Consider the following 21,621-nt stretch of genomic DNA (forward strand, 5'->3'; position numbering starts at 1 on the left):
AACACAAAGGAAATGACTTCAAGGCGTGCTACAAATGTCACTTTTCTTGATGTTTAATTTGCCTCAACTAATTATAATATGCAAATGTGATGAACCGAAACACCTCCAAGACACAAGGAAGCCTTGTTTGTTTATATTTTGCACTAGTTAACAAAACAATAAACACTACTTTGGTAGGACTGGTAATACCTTGTGCTTTACAGAATTTTCTATGGTAAACAATGCTAAAATAACTTGCCTTTAATTGAGAAAGGAACGGGAGAAAGAAGAAAGTAATTAAGAATTGAATTATATGTTAAATGAACTCAAATCAATATCTATTTATAGAAATTGTTGTGACTCTTTAATTGTATTATTTCAATCAAAGATCTCTATCTTTTGATTATAAATATATTATTTTGAAAGATTATAAACATATTTATTTATTTGAATAATCAAACTTTTCATATAAAAACAATTATTGTTCACGTTTATAAAAATTGTAATTTTTCATGTCAAACAATCGATTGCTTCGAAAAGGCAATTGATTGCCTCTTTGTATTTTCAATTTTCATAATGCTTTCTGTGGTACGGAAGTCAATTCTTCTATAAGGCAGTTGACTCTTTATTTCATTTAGAATGCATTAAACAGATGAACAGCCGATTGCTTCATATAGCAGTCGATTTTTTTCAATTTTTAAAAAAATTCTACATTCGGCTTTGTATAGAGTAATCGACTCTTTTTCAATGGCAGTCGACTGGTTATAGGATAGATCAATTCCAAAAGACCATCATTTAATGACAATCGATTTTACTAGGATTTGACATATATTCCTCTTAATTTTCAAATATATCGATTGTTCTAGGCTGACAGTCGACTACTATTTATATAGAATTTAAGTTTAGATTCTGTTTGATAAAATAGTCAATTCCATACCCTTCACAATCGACTACTCTTGCTGAAAATCTAAGACAATCAACTAATTTAAGCATGGTAATTGACTGCTTTCCTGTATAGCACTTTTACTCTGTTCTACTCTGTTTTCATTAAAGGATAGCATATAGCTTAATCTATGGCGGGGAAAGAAATAAAAATATGTGAAAATTAAAAGAAGAAACAGGCAGCACCGCAACAATTAATTATTAAATTTAGTTTCATAATTACTTGCAAATACAATTAAGAACAAACAACAAAAGAAATTTCTAATCAAAATGCTTCTTGGAATTATATGCACGCATTACAGCCGTTTCGGATCAAGCAGAGGAGGAGATATCCAAGTCGGGCATTTTGGAAGGCAAAAACGCAAGGAAAAGGAGAGCCATCATCATCAGAACTGGGATTAACAGGAGGAGGAAGGGTGGTGGCGGCAATGGCGGCAGCACCAGTGGTAGCACCAAAAGCAGCACCGTGAACACCGCCAAGAGCATGATTAGGCTTTAAGCTCCTTCACACGAAAATGTTCAATGCATCAGGACGTATCGGACGGTGGCCGGAGTACAATGCGGGGACAAATTAAGGTCAAGGCCACGCCCTGGGGAAGTAATTAGGAGAGTTTGTTTGGAGAAGAAAAAGGTAGGAGGGCATTGATGGAACAATATTTGGTGTGGAGTTAGGAGAAGCGATTTAATACGCACACTGCTACATGTCCTGATTCATCCAATGCCAAACGTCTCAGTAAATGACGTTATTATGGCTTCCATTCAATTAACTACAGGGGTATTTTGGGATTTGTGATGAATTGTGTCCTTTTCAGTTGTGCGCTCTCTTTAATTAATGTCTAATTTGGTTAAAAAAAATTGTCAACTCTTTTTTACACGTATTAGTTTTTAAAAACTAATTAATGTCTCTTTACTGACTGCATTTTACTCAATTATATTAGTGTGACAAAATATGTGTTGACGGATTTTAATTTATCTCAATTCAATATAAGTAATTTTTACTTTTAAAATACAATGTTAAGTTGAAAACAGATGTAAGTTTTTAAATACTTTGTTTGATTTATCTCAAAATATATATAAAATTATATTTATTATTTTTTTAATTATATATATACACACAAACAATAACGTATAAAAACAAAGCTTGAGGATGACTAAAAAAAGATCACATATGAATTGAATAGAGAAAAAAATATTTTTTTTCTTTTGGGTTTGAGATCTTTTAATGTTTGAAAATTATTTTAAATTTTGATTAATTTAAAATCAAATGGGATTAGATTTTATTAAAAAAATAAATTTTTCTTAAATTTGTTTCTTTTATTCATAAATTTTAAAATCAAAAAATTAAGAATAATTGATCTTTTTCTTACAAATATCAAAATACTTTAATAAAAAAAAGAGAGTTGAACATTAGTTTCGGTGGACTTAGTTATTATTTTAAAATGAAATAAAAAATTTTGGAGGTCGTGGCCCCTGCCTACCCCCTCGACTCTACTCTTAACGGTAACTGATGTTTGGAGAAAAGTATGGCCTTCGCCCTCTCAAGTTTTGAATGCTCCGTAATATATACTTGGTATTAGGTAAAGTTTTTTTTTTTTTTTTGTAATATTTATAAAAAGTGCATAACTTATGGGGAAGATGAAAGGGGTCTTAGTTTGAAACAAGGACCTCTGTCTTCATAAGAACTCTTTAACCATTAGGCAAGGAACTAATGACAACATTGAGTAAATTTACATTGATATTTGGCCCCACCAAATATAATTTTATTTGTTAATTGTATTTATTTATTATTTATGCCTTAGTTTTATGCATTGTAAATTAAGAGTTGTTAAAATCAGGTTGTTATTTTTCTATTTACTGTACTCACTAATCACTATTTACAAAGGCTTAAAATCAAATAAACTTATCACAAATACTAAGTCACGAACACGTAAATTTAAGAAAAATCAAATTGATTTTCTAGCTTTTTTGACGAGGTTTAAAGTCTTTAATGAAGTTTTAAATATATAAGTTTTATTTGATAGAAATGAAGAAAAGTGATAAGAATAATAATTAAAATTCATAATCGTATTTTATAGTATAAGCTTTAAATTAATAAGTTTCACATCTTTGCTCCCTTCTATCTTTTTTTTTTTTTTTTTATTGTGCGAAAATGGAACTTCATAATAGCTAAAAGATATAACGAAACACAACAGTGCTTATTGCATCCACATGTAGCAAGTCTTGAACAAAGTTAGAAGGTTCAACAGACAAAACAAAAGTGGCCTCATTTCAATAACAGCCATTACAGAGATTCCTACTTCCATAGACAGCCAAAGCATCCGCACACCTGTTGCCTTCTCTAAAGATATGTAGAATCTTGTGGTTCTCAAACTCCCTCATGAGCTTCCTTCAATAAAAAATTAGGGGCTGAAAAATAGGATTAGGTGCATTCTGGCTTTTAACCATAGAAATAACAGTAGAAGCATCGAGTTCAATTTCAAGGTTCCTAATGTTAAGGTTCTTTTCCAGTAAAAGACCATCTCTAAGCTCCCAAATCTCAGCAAGCACATTAGTTCCCACCCCTATAAACCTAGTGGGTCCATTTTTCATCATGATCACGTGTAATAGTTCCTACTCCTGCTTTTCCTCGGTTACCAAATGAGGACCCATCAGTGTTAAGTTTAAACCACCCCATTCTTGGGGGAATCTATCTGATTGGAACAAAAGAGGGCAGTATGCTTCTAGTTTCCTTCTGGTTAATTGCATAATACTCTCTTGCTTTCTCCCTTGCTCTGCCAACAACAAAAATTCTGTAGTTCCTTTCAAACCAAATTTCCCATAGAGTATGAAATAAACAACAAACCGAGTGGTATTCCATTTTGGTGGGAGGAATGTTTGTTCAAAGAGTTCTTCTTTATCCATTCTCCAGGTTCCATAACCTGGTCAGTGTTGATGTTGTCAACGTTGAACTCTCTCATCCATATGTTTTTCACCCATCGACATTCTTGGAATAAGTGCATTATGGTCTCAGGTGTTAGAAAAATGGGATCCAGCCTCATGTAAGTAGTTTTGGATCAAGTAAAGGCCATGGGCCTTGATTTTTTATTTTACACAGAGCCCTAGCTACTTAATAAAAAAGAGGTGGGATTGTTTTAAGGGGTGTGTCGAAAACCAAGTAAAGAAAGAAGAAAAGCTAGAAAAAGCAAAGAAAAAAAAGAGAAGGGAGAGTTAGTTGATCGGAAGTCGATCCGTGGTCTGATTGAGTTGAAACCTTGTCAGGAGGTTTATGATTCAGAGTTCTACATTCTGAACGGTGAAGATCGGGTTTGAAGCTCTTTAGGAACAAATCCATGGTGTATTTGTTGAGTCACTTATTTGGTGAGATTTCTCCAATTGTTTCTCTAATTGTTGATTAGCTCTAGTTTTAGCTAGAGAAGAATTTTGTATACCTATTATTTGTTAGTGAAGATTTTTTTGGTGGTCCGTGATTTTTTTCCTCTACACTGGAGGGTTTTTCACGTAAATCTTGGTGTGCTTTATTTTTCCTGTATTTTTTATTATTGATTGTTGTCTATTGCTTCTGTATTGTTGTCATTATTACTTCAAGTGCAACAAGTGGTATCAAAGCGAGGGTTATTTTGAGACATCGATACAGAAGTAATTCTGTTTGAGATCATGAATGGTGATACAAGTTTCATGATAAAATTGACAGCATCGAATTATTCAATTTGAAAGCTTATGATGGAGGATCATCTATACTGCAAAGATTTGTCTGAGCCGGTATTAGGTGATTTGACTAAATCAGCAGATATGAAATATGAAAGCTAAAAGAAGCTAGGTAGAAAGACGCTGGCTACAATAAAAAAATGAGTTGATATCAGCATATTCCATCATGTAACGTAGGAGTCAGATGCTCACATTATTTGGGAAAAATTGGCAGCATTGTTGGAATAAGTGTATTATGGTCTCAGGTTCTTGATTACAAAAAATGCACAAGTCAGGGGTACCCAAGCCTCTCATGCTCAAGAATGTTTTTGTTGGTAGGATCTCATGCTTGCACTGCCAAATGAAAAATTGGAGTTTGGGCATTATTTTGGTCTTCTATATCCATTCCCACTTCGACTCTTGCATGACATTTTATTTTCTTCTAATCAACTCATATGCAGATTGGATGGTGAACAGGCCACTTTTAGAAGGCATCCAATATGGCATATTTGGTTCTTGTCCCACCATTTGAGCTGGGATAGCAAGAATAGCCTCCGTTCTAAACATGGGAAGTTGGAAAGAGATTGGAACCTCTTGATTCAGTTGGGTAGTAGTAAGGCATTTTTTTCGGTCCAAGTCCCCTTCATTTTTGTCCTGTGGCCCTTGGATGAGTTCTTGAATACAAGTTCTTCCATTCCATTTATCAAACCAAAACTTTGTATTCGAACCATCCCCTATGACCCATCTTAAGCCTTTCTCCACCACCTCCCCTGCCCATCGCTTCATTTTCTAGCTAACAGGACTTGTGGTTTTTGGTTTAGTGCAATTTTCACATGGAAGGTATTTTGCATGGAGGGTTTTTACCCAATGGAACTCCTTCGAGTGCATGAAACTCTAGACTAGTGTTGCCAACTGGGTTTGATTTTGCACTTTGGGTTTCTTCATTCCCAGTCCTCCCTCTTCTTTATTTTTCTTAACTTTTTCCCACTTCAGCAGATGGATTTTCTTTTTCTATTCAGTATCCCCCTATAAAAAGTTCCTGTTAACTCTCTCGAGCTCGGTACATATGCTTGTAGAGCTCGACATTGCATATAGTATGAAGGGACAACTTCCATCACTGATTTAATTAATGTAAGTCTACCTGCAGGTGAAAAGTGTCCAGCTTTCTAACCTAAAGGCTTTGCCCTAACCTTGTCAATGATAAACATATAATCATTTTTGCTAACTCTTTCATTGTGAAGGGGAAAACCCAAGTACCTGCCCAAGTCAACAGTATCTCTAATTTCCACAAAGTTAACAATGTCCATCTTTCTATTATGACTTTGTGTTAGGTGAGAAAAAGATCCATGATTTTTGAAGGTTAACTTTCTAGCCCGATTCCAAGCCAAACTCCTTTAGAATTTCTTTGATGGTCATAGCAATCTTTTTGCCCGCTCATCTAAATCGTGTTTAGGTTTTTAATGATGTTTTTTTTAACGTTTAGCAACATTTATAAACGTCACTAAAAGATTTATGACGTTTACGAAAAATGTCACTCAGAGTGTCGGCTATATGCACGTCGTAGAAAATAACGACGTTTTTTAAAAAACGCCGCCATTTTAGCAGCATTTCTATCTTTCAAATGCTACTAAATAAGTTACGTTTTTATGAAAAAAATGTTGTTGGTTTGGTGGCATTTGTAACTGAAAATGCCGCTACTTTAAAGGCATTTGTATATGAAAATGTCTCTATATTAGTGGCGTTTGTATCTTGGAGACACTACTAATTTAGTGACATTTTTTTAAAAAAAATGTTGTTGCTTTGGTGGCATTTATAACTGAAACTATCGCTACTTTAGAGACATTTATATCTAAAAATGCCTCTATATTAGCGGTGTTTGTATCTTTTAAATGCCACTTACTAGCGGCATTTGTTGGTAAGAGTGTTGTTACTTTTAGTGGTGTTTTACAATACAAACGTCACTAAATTATTCATTTAGCGACATTGTTAAATGCAAATGCCACCATTATGTACAAATGTATTTTTTTTTTGTTAATAACTTTTAATTTCATTAAAAAGCTTAAATTCAGAAACTGAAATTAATATAAACTTAATTCACGTTTAAATATGCATCTAATTAATACAAAGTTTAATAATTAGTATAATAACATTCAAATATTTTTAATACATTAAGAAAATAAAAATTAAAATGTATGAAATAGATGACTGCATACATTTTGCTGGCTGTCAATTAATGAAGAAAATTTTCCACCTTGGTCACTAGCGTGCTTAAGAACCTACTAAATAATACCATATAATTTTTAACACTTCATTATAAGCTTTTTTTATATTTAAAAATTTAAATATTTACTAAATATAATACCTAAGTTGGTGGAGCACCAGATTATTTCTTGAAAATTATTATTGCACAAAATTCATAAGATTATTGAATTGATCATGCAATTGCTGAAATTTTGCACACTCTTACCCTATTCTAGCATGTTCTTTCTCAATTTTGGCATGCTCATGTTCTCTTTCTGCTTTCATTTGTTGAAAACATTGTAGCATAGTTTGCAACTCCACTTTCAATATTAAAATATCTTGCAAAGAGTGACTTGCTGAGGATGTAAATTGCTGAGAGCTATGTCCATAGTAGGCTAATGATGTTGGACCCAATCCAAGGCCTCGGACCCATCCATGCCTTTCTTTTCCAGTAACTTCTATGAATATTCGATTTTTCATTTCTTACATGTTAAAAGAACCATCAAATGCTATTTCAATCTCAACAACCATTTTCTCTTTCGCTTTCTCTTGTGAATTTGTTATATACAATTATCAAGTTTTCCTACTTAATTAATAATATGTTAAAAAGAGTACATATTTACTTTCTGTTAAAATATATGATACAAATTACCTTAATTTCTTGTGTTTTGACATTCATGTAAGATCTGTCCTTTTTTATGTGTGTTATGTGAAAAAGCTCTATACGTCTAATTGTACCGTCCATCTCATTCTTCTATACAACATATGTTATTTGATAGAATATATATCAACCGTAACTTATTCATGCATATCAAGCCTGTCAATCAAGTATTAACATTTCAAATAATTTTAATCTCATGTATTTATATTTTGGCCTCGTAACAACACAATAGTCTAAAATATCCGCAAACAATAAAAGCATTTTGGGTTTTCACACATATCGATCATGGAAACCCTATTCAATTATTTTCTCCCTTTTTAATATCAAAGATTGAAGCCATTCAATATGTTGAACACCATCCAAAAGTTTATTTTGTATTTTTTCCTTTTATATGTAAAAATAGTCCCAAATAGACATAAACAACAACTTTTTCTCCTATATCAACTGTAAAAACCAAGTTCAATCAATTGGATAAGTTTTAATATCAAGTATTGAAGCTATCCAAACTGTTAAAATTCAACAATAACAACAAATTTGTATTTTTACCTAAATACACGTAAACGATAACTTTTTCATACATATCATCCGTGTCAACTAAGTTCAAAACTTTCAATAAGTTTAATATCATGAATTGAAATTATCAAAACTATTAAAACAAAACAATAACTATTAATTTGCATATTTACCTTTTAACGGCAGAAAAAGTTCATTCATTGGAAAAAGTTTATTATCGTAAACTTACTATTTCTTTTTGCTTTCTTGCAAAACTTTTTGATCCACTTGTGTGGATCTATTTATGTTGCTTTCCGCTACCAATCCAAATATATTCTCTTTCCTGTCATAAAAAATAATTGCTTATATGATAGAAATACAAATATTATCAACTTAAACCATAAAACACTTTCATCATTTCATTCTACTATACAAAGCTATAAACTAGTACCTTTCTTTTTCTTGAGAATCAAAATCTAACTAATTGTTCATATTATCACCTAATCACATTACGACGTAGATTTCACATCATTGCCTCTACATAAGTATTTCAATTGAAATACTTATTCTTCAAACTATGCTTATAATCTTTCCACTTCTTTTCCAATTACTTAAGCACAAATAAAGTTGATATTTCAAGTACAAATCTTGACTGTAATAATACAATAAGAAAAGTTAAAATAAGTAAACAAAATGTTAAATAAAAAAATTTTTATTTCTAATTAATTATACTAATACCTCAATAAAGTTTAAAGCATAGGCCTTAACATCTTCTGGAACTTTATGCCATATTTATAATGAATAGGCAATTTCATTCCATTACAGGCTAGCATGCCAAGGAATCCAGCCAACAGTTGAGCCTCTTCACCAATTGGTTGCGTATCAGAGTTTGCAAACACTATAATATGCTCGTTAGGAGGTAGTGCAAACAATTCCTTCAAAGTTGTTCGACCTCTGGTCCTTCGTTGACCATTGTTATCAACTGCAACAAATAAAAAATAAATTTGTAATATCGTAATACTTTTATCATTATATTCGAATTCTAAAATTAGAGTATATCATACCTGCATTCAAATTTAAAGCATAATCGATTGATGGGATACTATATAAACTTGGACCTCTTGTATTGTTAGATCTAATATCAGTTGAAAGGTTAAAAGTGATGGAGTTAGATCCGATAGTACGTTCATTTCCTTCTAAAAGATTCAGTCCATTACCAATATCTATAGGAGCCGCAGACGGTTCTGAACTAATATCTCTGATATGTTTTCCTTTCAACCTATTACTTCGCATTGTAGCTTACCTACATCATAAAAATGAATATAGAAAAGATATTAGTTTAGAACATATATAAAGCCATTGAAAAGTTAAGAAATCAAAACTTACGATATATAAAAAAACATATCGATTTAATTAAATCATAAGATAATGTATGATTTAGAATACAATAATTATACAATAACGAATGTGACATTAATTACATACAATCATTTACTACATTATGTCTTAAACACTCGAATTACAAATTATAGATGCACCATTTCATGGTTCATAAATGTCTTTAATAACATCTTCGCGAACCCATTGAGCATAGTTACTGGAGATATTTTCATCCAAGTTTTGTTCAGCAAAAGGATAACATTCAATTTCATGCTCAACATTATCTTTACTATCTAACCCCATATCAAATAAGTCTCTAAGTGTGTTTCAAAAAACAACAAACCAACCTAATTCTCTGGGATCTTCAGAGTAAAATACTTGTTTGACTTGAGATAAAAAAATATAAGGTTCATCGATAAGTTATTGTCTACTGTGAATTAATTAAGAAAAATTCACAAGTGTAAATCTATACCGATCTTTCTTAATACCCATCGCACTATTCATATTAGCCCAATCACACCAAAATAAGACAACTTTCCACTTGACATAATAATCCAACTCAATGATGTCATTAATCATGCCATAAAAGTCAACATTTCTTTTTAAAGGGTTTGTGTCCCTAGCACTAGCATAGCTAGTAGTTGATGAAGTCACAACAATGCCTGAATTTTGTATACTTCTAACTCTCTCATAGGATTTAGTGTAAAATCTAAATTCATTGATGATGAAACTTTTGTATCATTTCATAATCTGGTTCAGACCATGTGAAAGACACTTCACCTCTTTACTAACAAGCCTTCCACTCCAAACCTATAAAAGTGGAATAAATATATATATGTTATTAATGTTATTTATACCATAAGCATTCTATGTAGATTTCTCATAATAGGAAGTATGGTATTACTTACAGTTACTCCTAACCATTCATGAAAGTTTTCAGTGAACAACTTATCAAGCTCTCGAGGGTTTGATCGTTGATAATGAGCAGGATCTCTCAAATTATTTCTATACTCACTATAAAGCATCATGATAAAGTATTAACAAATGAAAAAAATAGACAATAAATTATGCTTAATGTAATGAATAATTTTTGTGCTAAAAAACTTACGTATGAAACGATTCAATTAAGTCATGATGAAAAAGAACATATCAATGTGCTTGTGCCCAAGATTTATCATCTAACTCCACCAATTTAGCTTTGCCTATTGGTTGTCCAAAAATTTGAAAAAGATAATTGTTGGTAGAGTTTGTATGCTGCATACCAACATTTTTCGATGGTCTGTTAAATCTCATTTCAACATCTTACAAATAATGAGAACAAAATGTCAAACACTCTTCTGTTAAATATCTTTTAGTAATAGAACCTTTCGGATAGCGTTTGTTATGACAATAAGACTTTAACCTACCTAAAAACCTATAGCATAAAATATTAGTCATATGTTATTTTAAGTAGAGTGGCTTGATCATCAATAAAAAAATGTACTTAATCTATTAACAAATAATACATTTCAATAGGATACATCCATCGATAATAAACCGGCCCATTGACTTTTGCTTCATATAGAAGGTGGATAACCAAATGCATCATAATAGTAAAAAAGTTTGGAAAGAAGATCTTCTCTAAAAGGCATAAAGTAATCGCAGCTCGACCTTGAAGTTTGTCAAGCTCTTCCACATTCATACATTTCTGACATAGAGATTTAAATATATTAATCAATTCAATTACCACAGAAGTGACTTGGTTTGACATTGATGAATGTAAAGCAATTAGAAGTAAGTCTTGTATCAAAATATGATAATCATATGACTTTAATGAATAAAGTTTTTATTTCTTCAAATTCACACATCTCGATATATTTGACGTATAGCCATCTGAAACTTTAACATTTTTTAAAACCTTGCAAAATACATGTTTTTCAGCTTTAGAAATCTCAAAACAAGCAGCAGGTAATCAATATTTACCATTAGAAAGCAACTTCAGATGAAGGTCTGGGTGAATCCCCATTTCAACTAGTCAAGCCAACTCTTTAAGTCATCTTTGGATCTTCTATTCACATTGAGAATTGTCCCAACAAAATTTTTGCATTCTTCTCTATGTGCATCAAATCAATGTTATGGCGTAATAAATTATATTCTCAATAAGGCAACTAAAAAAAGATACTTTTTTTCCACAACTCAAACTCATAAACTCTAATAATAAAGTCAGAAAGTTTTTGCTCCATCCACATAACATTTCAAGTGAAAAAGATGAACACAGAAAGATCACCTTGAATGCTTCGATCCCTTAAAAAGTTCTTCATTCATATCCTCAAGCAACCTATAAAACTTTGATACTTCTCCTCTAGGTTGTTGGTTATGTACACCTATCCCAGGTTTACCAAATTCATGCATTTCAATATTGGACTGATTAAATCCTTCATTTTAGGGAGAAGGATTATGAAAATATTGGTTATAAATGTTAAAAGCATCTCACAACATACGTTTAATGTCATCTGCTATAAAAAAATCATATTGGTGTTGGGGAGCTCTTGAAGTTGAAGAAACTCTAGTGGAAGACCTTGACAGTATAGACTTTCCATAAAAATACTAATTAACATATCCTGAAAGAAATCCAATACAAATTAAATGTTCAAAAATAACTTGATGCATTCAACACTCGATATTAGCACACTTTACACATGGGCATAATATCACATTATCTTCACTTATATTTTCAAATGCAAAATTAAGAAAAATTTTCACTTTATCTCTGTACTCTTGACTTAATATTGGCTTTTGCATCCAACTCTTATCCATTTAGTACTTGCTACATTATCGACCAAATGTTTATAAATAATTTATATGAAAATGATCATGTACAATACTTAAGTTTACTATGTTTTAAACAAAAAATAATAACAAGACTAGTACTTACACAAAATGAGAACTCCTTGTTGTGAAGCAATTTATCAACTACCAGACACTGTGAATGTTAAAACTCTGCTACTAACGTAGACAGTACCTAAGAGTATTTGTAGTTAAGGTTGAAATAAGGTGAAATAACGTAGTTTTTAGAGAAAATTGTTTACAACAAAAAGAAAATCACGAATTGCAAAAGCTAAAGGAAGAGTCGATTGAAGTAAAAGCTAAATTAAATATGTAGTGATAGTCAAAATAGGGTTCTAAAAGAAAATACTCGAATACTAAAAGCTGAAGGAAAGGGAAAGTAAATTGTACTTGGTCTAGAAAGAGAAATAGTATAATAATGAAGATAAAGCTTGAAGTTGGTGATTGGATACGCTAAGTTTTGGGAATATTTTAATTGGATCGGATTATGGAAGGTGTTTACTAACCAAAACTCCTATAATAATTCCATCGAAAATATTTTTTGAATATATTATAAGCGCTTTCAACATAGTCATAATAGAATTGTTTGGAATTATTAAAGGCATCTTTTGTTAAAAAACACCGTCATTATTACATGAATTTAAATTCTAAGCAGTTATTGAAGGCTTTTACTCCAGAAAAACACCTTGACTAATTCGTTTTATTTTTTGAAGCAATTTATTGAAGGCGTCTTCCACTGCAAAACGCCTTCAATATTCCACTGTTCAAATTTTGGGACAAATAACTAAGGCGGTTATTGTAGAAAAAATGCCATTACTAGATGCTTTTATTTTGTTTTAAGTACAAACGCATTGAACAATTTTCAATTAAAATTATTGGTATTAGTAATGGTGTCTTCTAGGGAAAAACGCCTTCAATAATCGAGAACTTTAAATTTGTAACAATTAGTGAAGCCATTTATTTCAGAACATCGCTTTCAATAATTTCTCTCTAAAAAATTTTAGGATTACTAAAACCATCTTCTACTGACAAAGGCCTTCAATAATTCCATTTAAAGTATCTACATAAATATTGAAAGTTTTTCTTGAAATTAAATGCCTTCTATAAATTTTGAGATTATTAAAGGCATCTTTTATTGAAAAATATCGTCAATATAGAAGGTGTTTATTCCAAAAAAACCTTTACTAATTCATTTAAACTTAGTACTTAATTACTGAATGCGTTTGTTAATAACACATGCCTTCAATAATTTCCCTGTAAAAAATATTTTAGAATTATTAAAGGTATCTTCCACTAACAAATGCCTTCAATAATTCCTTTTAAATTATCTTCATAAAAATTGAAAGTGTTTCTTGATAATAAACGCCTTTAATAATTATCTTGTAGAATTTGTTGAGATTAGTAAATGTGTCTTCTACTGTTAAACGCCTTCAATAATTTCCTTCTATTAAAGGTTTTTATTCCAAAAAAATGTCCTAACTAATTTGTTTTATTTTTTGAATCAATTTATTAAAGGCATCTTCTACTACAAAATGCCTTCAATATTTTACTGCTCAAATTTTAGGACGGATAGTGAAGGAGTTTATTGTAGAAAAATGCCATTACTAGATGCTTTTATTTTATGTTAAGTACAAATGCATTGAACAATTTCCAATTAAAATTATTGGTATTAGTAATGGCATCTTCTAGCGAAAAATGCCTTCAATAATCGAGAATTTTTCTTTGTAATGGTTAGTGAAGGCATTTATTCCAGAATATTGCCTTTAATAATTTCCCTCTTAGAAATTTTAGGATTACTAAAACCATTTTCTACTGACAAAGGCCTTTAATAATTCCATTTAAATTATCTATGTAAATATTGAAGGCATTTATTCCAGAAAAATGCCTTTAGTAATTCATTTAAACTTAGTATTTAATTACCGTATGCGTTTGTTAATAAAACACGCCTTCAATAATTTCCTTTTAAAAAATATTTTGGAATTATTCAAGGCATCTTTTACTGACAAATGCCTCCAATAATTCCTTTAAAATTATCTTCATAAAAATTGAAGGCATTTCTTAATTATAAACGCCTTCAATAATTTTCTTGTAGAATTTGTTGGGATTATTAAAGGTATCTTCTACTATAAAATGCCTTCAATAAAATGCCACACAAATTTTAACATGGTTATTAAAGGCATATATTGAAGAAAACACCTTTAATAATTCATTTTTAATTTTGTAGATAATTAGTGAAGGCATTTTCTGTTAACAACTGCTTTCAATAATTTTCTTTAAAAAACTTTTTATGGTTATTAAAGGCATCTTTTATTATTAAACGCCTTCAATAATGTGTTATAAACTTTTAAACTCCATAATTAGTGAAGGCATTTTCTGCATAATATGCCATCAATAATTCTCTTCATCCTTATCACGGGTATATCAGTAAAGGCGATTTTATACTCAAAACGCCTTCAAAATTTTTAAGAATTATCAAAGGCATTTTTTGAATATAAACGCCTTGAATATTTTTGTTGAAAAATTAATTTTTGAATTACTAAAGGCATCTTTTTGTAGAAAATACTTTTAATAATCTTCTATAAAATTTTAAAGGGCTTATTGAGGGTGTTGTTTCGAGAAAAACACCTTTAATAATAATTTATATATTTATTTCCTTGCCTTGAACTTTGGTATCACAAACTGCTAGTACACAGAATGATTAAAAGATGCATTATTCAACCAAACCAAACCATTAAACACATTTTTGTCAGACCATTGGTTTTTTTATCCCTATCGTCGCCATCGACCTTTAACAAATCAATGGTGTGTACCTCTCTTTTTACCAATAAGTCTTTTTTTTATTTTACTGCATTATTTATAATATTCGATAGAGATTTTTTTTTGCTTCCTTAACATTTACATATGCGCTTATATATTTTCATTATTTCACCCTAAGCATAGTCGTCCAAGCAACTTTCATTGCATGTATGCTGTTTCTATGTAGTACGCCTTAAATATTATTGTTTGTTGAACCTTGTTGTCTAATATTTTTTTGTTGAATGGTATTGTATGATATTGGGGGGCTAAATCATATGCTGAATGGTTTGCTAAACCTTATTGTTAATATTATATTATCGAATGGTATTGTATGATATTGAGGGGTTGAATCATATACTGAATGATTTGCTGAACCCTGTTGTCTGATATTATTTTGCTAAATGGTTTTGTATGATATTGGGGGGTTGAATCATATGTTGAATGGTTTGCTAAATGGTTTGCTAAGTGGTGTTTATGAGTGGTTTGTTGAAGGGTGTGTTTGAGCACTTTACTGATTGGTGTGTTGAATGGTGTTTCTATATGTAGTATAGTATTGGTTGTATTTAATAATGTAGAGTGTTCAATTTAAACGGTCATATTGTGTAATTCGTATAATTATGATCAACAATGCAGGTATCATCGACTCCAAACAACATCATTCTCCTTCTAATGAACATGCACAAAACATTACTATAGGCTAAAAAAGAAAAGGAAAGGGCCCAAATAAACAAATTAAAGTGAGTGACACAAAAATTCATGTTCACTTCAATCAAAGTGGGTAACCTGTGTCTTAAGGAGCTGCCAAGATGGCTACTCATATTGGAGCCATCGTCCATCGTAGGATTTCTATTATGTACACCGATTGGCGACAAGTACCTGATGATCTAATGATGAGATATGGCAGTCAGTTGTAGTATGTTTATTCAACTATTTTGTAAAATTTGTTAAATTATTATTTAATTAAAATTTAATGTGTTCATACTAATTGTGTTAACTTATTTAGGAACGGTTCGACATCTCAATTGACTGTAAAAAGAATATGTTGCAATCTGCTAGAAAAGCATTCAGGGATTTTAAAAGTAAATTGACAACCAAATATATTTTACCGCTGGCTAGTGAAGGTGATGTATTGGTTATTCCACCTATGACATATGCAGATGTGATAAGTGTTGAAGATTAGACAAATTTTGTTTAAAATTGGCTTTTAGAAGATTTCTCAGTATGCAAACCCATTACCAAAAAAATTGTTTGTAAGTCTTTATGCAATATAGCCTTTGATCTTCATATGTGATTGATGTAATTTATTGATTTTGTAGAAAATCAAAGAACATCAACGGGACATTCGGGCCAAACAACAATATCACCATCGAATAGCAAAAAAGAGATATACAAATATGAAGTATGAGCTGGTATGTATTCAGACACTTGGTTTATACTCATTAATAAATATTTAGAAACATTCATTTCATACATTCTGATTCTTTTATTATGGTAATTTAATAGGAATCAACGAGCTTTGGCATAAAAGTTTTCAAATAAGATGTCTGGAAACAAAGACATCTATGGAATGATGGATCCTTTACAGTTGAAGCAACCAAGAAAATAGCAAAAAAGATTGTATGTATAACTATTTTTTTAATATAATGTATGATTAGCATTATGGCTATATGCATGAGTGTATACTAGCTTGTATAGATTTATTGTTACAGCTTATTTTATTATTGTCCTTCAGGATGATTATGCTGCCAAAGTCCAATATGGTGAACTGGTAACCTAGCATGGGAAAGATCCTTTGTCTTTAGCATTAAACGCTAAAGAAAGGCTTAGTCGGGTTCGTGGGGTTGGTGAATTTGTCTTGTCATCAAATTTTTTGATAATCAAGAAAAAACCTTGCAAATGAGAAATGCACAATATGAAACAATCATTGAGCAACAACAGCAACGAATTGATGACCAGAAGTAATGCCTCAATGACCAACAGCAAAGACTCATTGCTTTGGAGTCCATGTTGGCAGCAATGCAGCAAAACATGCTAGTACACCGGTCTGACAACATCGTCCCTATCGAAAAGCTTTCGTTGCAAGTAAGGAAGCAGTTCCATCCTCCATTACACCCAATAAGTATGATGTTGTTTATAAATTTGATATTAATTTGTTTATTATATTGATTGATTTGGTTTTAATATTTATATTTCATTAAATATTTAGCAAGATGTTCGGACTCACAATATGACCTTTGCTCAGGCTTCCATGGATGAGTTATCTAATTATTCACTAGAACATTTTTCGAAGGAAACTTCATAACCATTAAGTCTGAGGAAGGATTATTTGATAAACCATCATTTTCTTTCATTGGTGAGGAGGAGGTTAAAGAATTTTGTGAACTGGATAAATTATTAGCTGCTGAGATCATTGCTTATATAAGGTTAGCTTATAAATACAAATATGCACATTCAATATGTAGTAATCTATATTAGGTTGTAATACTAACTAGCTGTGTTGATTGTTATTGTGCAGCTTCCTATATAGAAAGCTAAATGGGAGACAATTGAGCAACAAATTTAGATATATTGACCTCAACTTCATTAGTGAGTAGAGTGGGACAGTCACTTATCATGCTAATCATGTGATCCTATGCATGAAAACACTGACTGATTATTATTGGCTCCCGTATAATGCACAGTAAGCTATATTCCAACCTTAATTACTTTAACCTTACCCAAATCTGATTTGATGCATAATCTGAGTATATCATTGTTATTATTTTATAGTCATCATTGGGTGCTTATTGTGATTGACACAAAATCCTTAATGCCATACTTACTTAATTCAGTTAATCCAATAGCGATGCCTAACATCGATATTCAAACTTTTATAAAGAGGTATTACACTTTATTATATTATATATCTTCTGCTTCTTAATAAGTAATTTTATTTATGTATTAAGTAATTTTTTTTCTTTTCACTTTAGGGTAATATCTGCATTCGATAAGAAGATAAAAAAATTGAAATAGGTATTATTACTGATAATTATGAAATATATTCTTTTATGCTGAGTTTGTATAGATAAATATTTCTTAAACCCACTCAATTTAATTTTTAGGTACTTCGTCAACCCGATAATACTAAATGTGGATATTATTTCCTTCATTTTATGCGGGAGATAGTGTTACATGATTTTATGACCATACCATTCAAGGTTAGTATAAATCTCATGAACTCGTTATATTTTTAAAAAATAAAAAGGTACATTATGTTCTCATTTCTTAGCATTTACTTCTGATTTTTTTTTAGTGGAAGAGTAAAGAAAGCTTCACGAAAGAGGAGGTGGATGAAATCCGTAAAGAATGGTGTGATTATGTATTATCATTTATCAATGTTGATAAACCTTCAGGTTAGACATTATTGATTGAATGTAAATATATAAGGAACAAAGTGTTATAATGTTTTGAACATGCCATGTTGAATGGAAACTTTAAGTTTGTACATTAGGGTATTGGTTTAATATTATTGTTATACTTAATATGAATACACTATGTGTACTTAATAAATTATTGAGTATGATTATTACATAAAAGTATATTAATATGGCAATGTTATTAGTTTTAATTTCAGATGTGTGATCAATTTATTGAAATACAACAATGGTCATTATGTAAATTCCAAAATGTAATTCGTAGAATTATATATAAAAACCAAATGTTTTCTGGACATTAATATACAACTAAAAGCAAACATTTTTTCTGGGCATAAACCTACAACTGACTTGACATATACAATATCAAATATGTTTTTTTTATCGGATTATTGAAGACGTTTTTAGCAACCAAACGCCTTGAATAATCAGAAATTTTGAAGGCGTTTTTAACTAAAATCGCCTTCGATAATCACCCAAAATTTAATTGTATAGAATATTAAAGGCATTTTAGGAAAAAAAAAACGCCTTCAAGAATCCATCGTGCCTTTTTTGTATGGATTATTGAAGGCATTTTTAAAAAATTCCTTTAATAAAACTAACTAAAAATTAATCGAATAGATTATGAAGGGCATTTTTTTACGGGTAACGCCTTTAATAATCCCTCATAAAATGTTATTAAAGGCGTTTCTGGATATAACCGTCTTTAATAATTCGACCATCAAAATTTATCGTTTGAAATATTAATGGTGTTTTTTACCAAAATCGCCTTCAATAATCCCATCAAAAATTTCAAGAGTGAAATATTAAAGGCGTTTTGGGCAAAAAACGCCTTCAAGAATTAATCGAGTCTATTTTGTATAAATTATTGAAGGCGTTTTAAAAAAACACCTTCAATAATACCAATTATAATCGGATGGATTATGAAGGGTGTTTTCTTACGGGTAATACCTTGAATAATCCCTAACAAAATTTTATTAAAAGCGTTTATGGATATAACTGCCTTCAATAATCCGACCGTTAAAAGTTTCGTCTGAAATATTAAAGGCATTTTGAGCCAAAAATGCCTTCAATCATTGGTTCAAACTTTTGGCAATGGATTATTGATGGCATTTTTGACAAAAATCGTCTTTAATAATCACAACAAAAATTTATTGATTGGAGTATAGAAGACAAGTTCGATCAAAAATGCCTTCAAGAATCGGCTCCATATTTTTCCTATTGATTATTAAGGGTGTTTCTCTCTAAAAAACGCCTTCAATATTCTCTGCAAAAATTTTTAAAGCAATTAGTGAAGGTGTTTTGCCTAAGAAAATGCCTACAATAATCAGTTGCAAATAATCTCTACAAAAACCTAAAAAAGGCTAAAAAAATGGATCGAACCTACAATCTTATAGTTAATATCCGTACAATCAAAACATTTTGATATGATATTTATTGAAGGCATTTTTTAACAAAAATGACTTCAATAAGCTTATGGAATATTTTGGTCCAATTATTAATGACGTTTCTTGTATAAAATGCCTTCAATAATCTCATACAATTTTTTTATAGGTTATTATTGAAGACATTGTTTGCCAAAAACATGCCTTTAGTATTCACTGAAATATTTAAAGGAGGATTATTCAACACATTTTAGTCGAGAAATGCTGCTAATATCAAGTCTTGGGTGGTATTTATAAGTAACAACGCCGCTATTTGAATATTTAGTGGCATTTTGATAATAAATGCCTTAAGTTTTATAAAAACATGGAAGCTAACGGCGTTTGTAAGTGAATGACCGCTACAAAACTATCGCTAATACGCCATTTTCTTGTAGTGACGTGAAAAAGATGGTCCACTCCTAAAGGCTTCACTCAAAAACCAAAGCTTGTCCTCGTACTCCTTTCTATCATTTCTATCAAGTAAAGCGTTGCTTTTCTCTATATCACTATTTTTAATTTTTTAATGTATTTTGCTTAATCATTTGGATTACCACTTGAAAATCGTCCTTACAAAGTTAAAATTATTGTCAATATTTAGTTTTTAAAATATATATTCTTGTCTTTGTATCAATAACCTTAAATCTTTCATATTTTGTTAAAATTTTGGGATAACTCATTCTAGCTAAAGTGTTATTTAAATTAATTTATCTTAACCGCTTATGAAATTATTTTTTTACAAAGTTTGACACTTTTATTTGTTAAGAATTTGTTACGAAAATTAAATTAATAGATTTATAAATTTATGAACAATATATTCTATAATTTTATGAAATTTTTATTAATATATTACTTGCATATATATAATTTATATTAATAAATATAGTAAAATATCTCAAATGAAAAAGTACAAGTTTTATTGGCCTTCAAAGTTCAATGTCGAGATCCCTCATTATATCTATATATATATTAATAAAATTATTATTTAATATCTTAATTTAAAGTATTAATTTAATACAAATACTATATTTATATATAATTAAGATAAGATATATTTAAAAAATAATATTTTATAAATATAATAATAAATTAAAGTTATAAAATTAATTTCGAACAGGATGTGGATCAAACATGGATTGTACATATATATCGGGTCCAAGTTGTGTGTAAGAAATAATAATTTGAATTTAGATAAAATCAAAATCAGGGTATAATTTTTTTAATAGTTAAGACGGACAAAAATATGCTCCAACTCAATCCATTGACATTTCTAATTATAAATACTAGATTTTACACACGTTAACATATTTTAGTTTTAAAAAAAAAAAAAGCAATAAATGATGTCAGATACAACATGATTGTTAACAAATGCTTTTTATTTCATATTGTTTTTATTAGTTTATTTTAGTATTTCAAATAATTTTCTTAACTGAGTTGGGATTGCTTCACTTGTGACATCAAACACATTATAAATAGTCTAGATATATGCACTAAGACAAAATCTCTAACAACAATTAGGTTACTCTATAAGTGTTATGAAAATAAAAGAGAAAAATAAGTTGTGGTATTAAAATTGTGATAATTTTTTAAGGGATTGATAGTATCTTTTTAGAAAATATGTTTTATATATAAAATGAATTAAAATGAAATATTAATTAAGTATCCATAAGTATACAAAATCATATCAAGTAATAAATAACGATAATTTCTACAGAGATTGAAATTAAGTGAATAATGTATTAAAATTATCTCAGCTTTAGTTATATTCAAAGAATTAGTTAATTAA

At 30.1% G+C, this 21,621-nt stretch overlaps 1 pseudogene; it reads right to left on the reverse strand.

Annotated features, from left to right (window-relative positions):
- Nucleotides 1–10,483: 10,483 nt before the first annotated feature.
- LOC149515634 (uncharacterized) lies at nt 10,484–11,129 on the reverse strand (annotated as a pseudogene).
- Nucleotides 11,130–21,621: the final 10,492 nt, after the last annotated feature.

The sequence above is a fragment of the Durio zibethinus genome, chromosome 12 (assembly GCF_047325235.1).
Source record: "Durio zibethinus cultivar Kanyao isolate XHJ-2024 chromosome 12, ASM4732523v1, whole genome shotgun sequence".
In the NCBI taxonomy this organism is placed as follows: domain Eukaryota; kingdom Viridiplantae; phylum Streptophyta; class Magnoliopsida; order Malvales; family Malvaceae; genus Durio; species Durio zibethinus.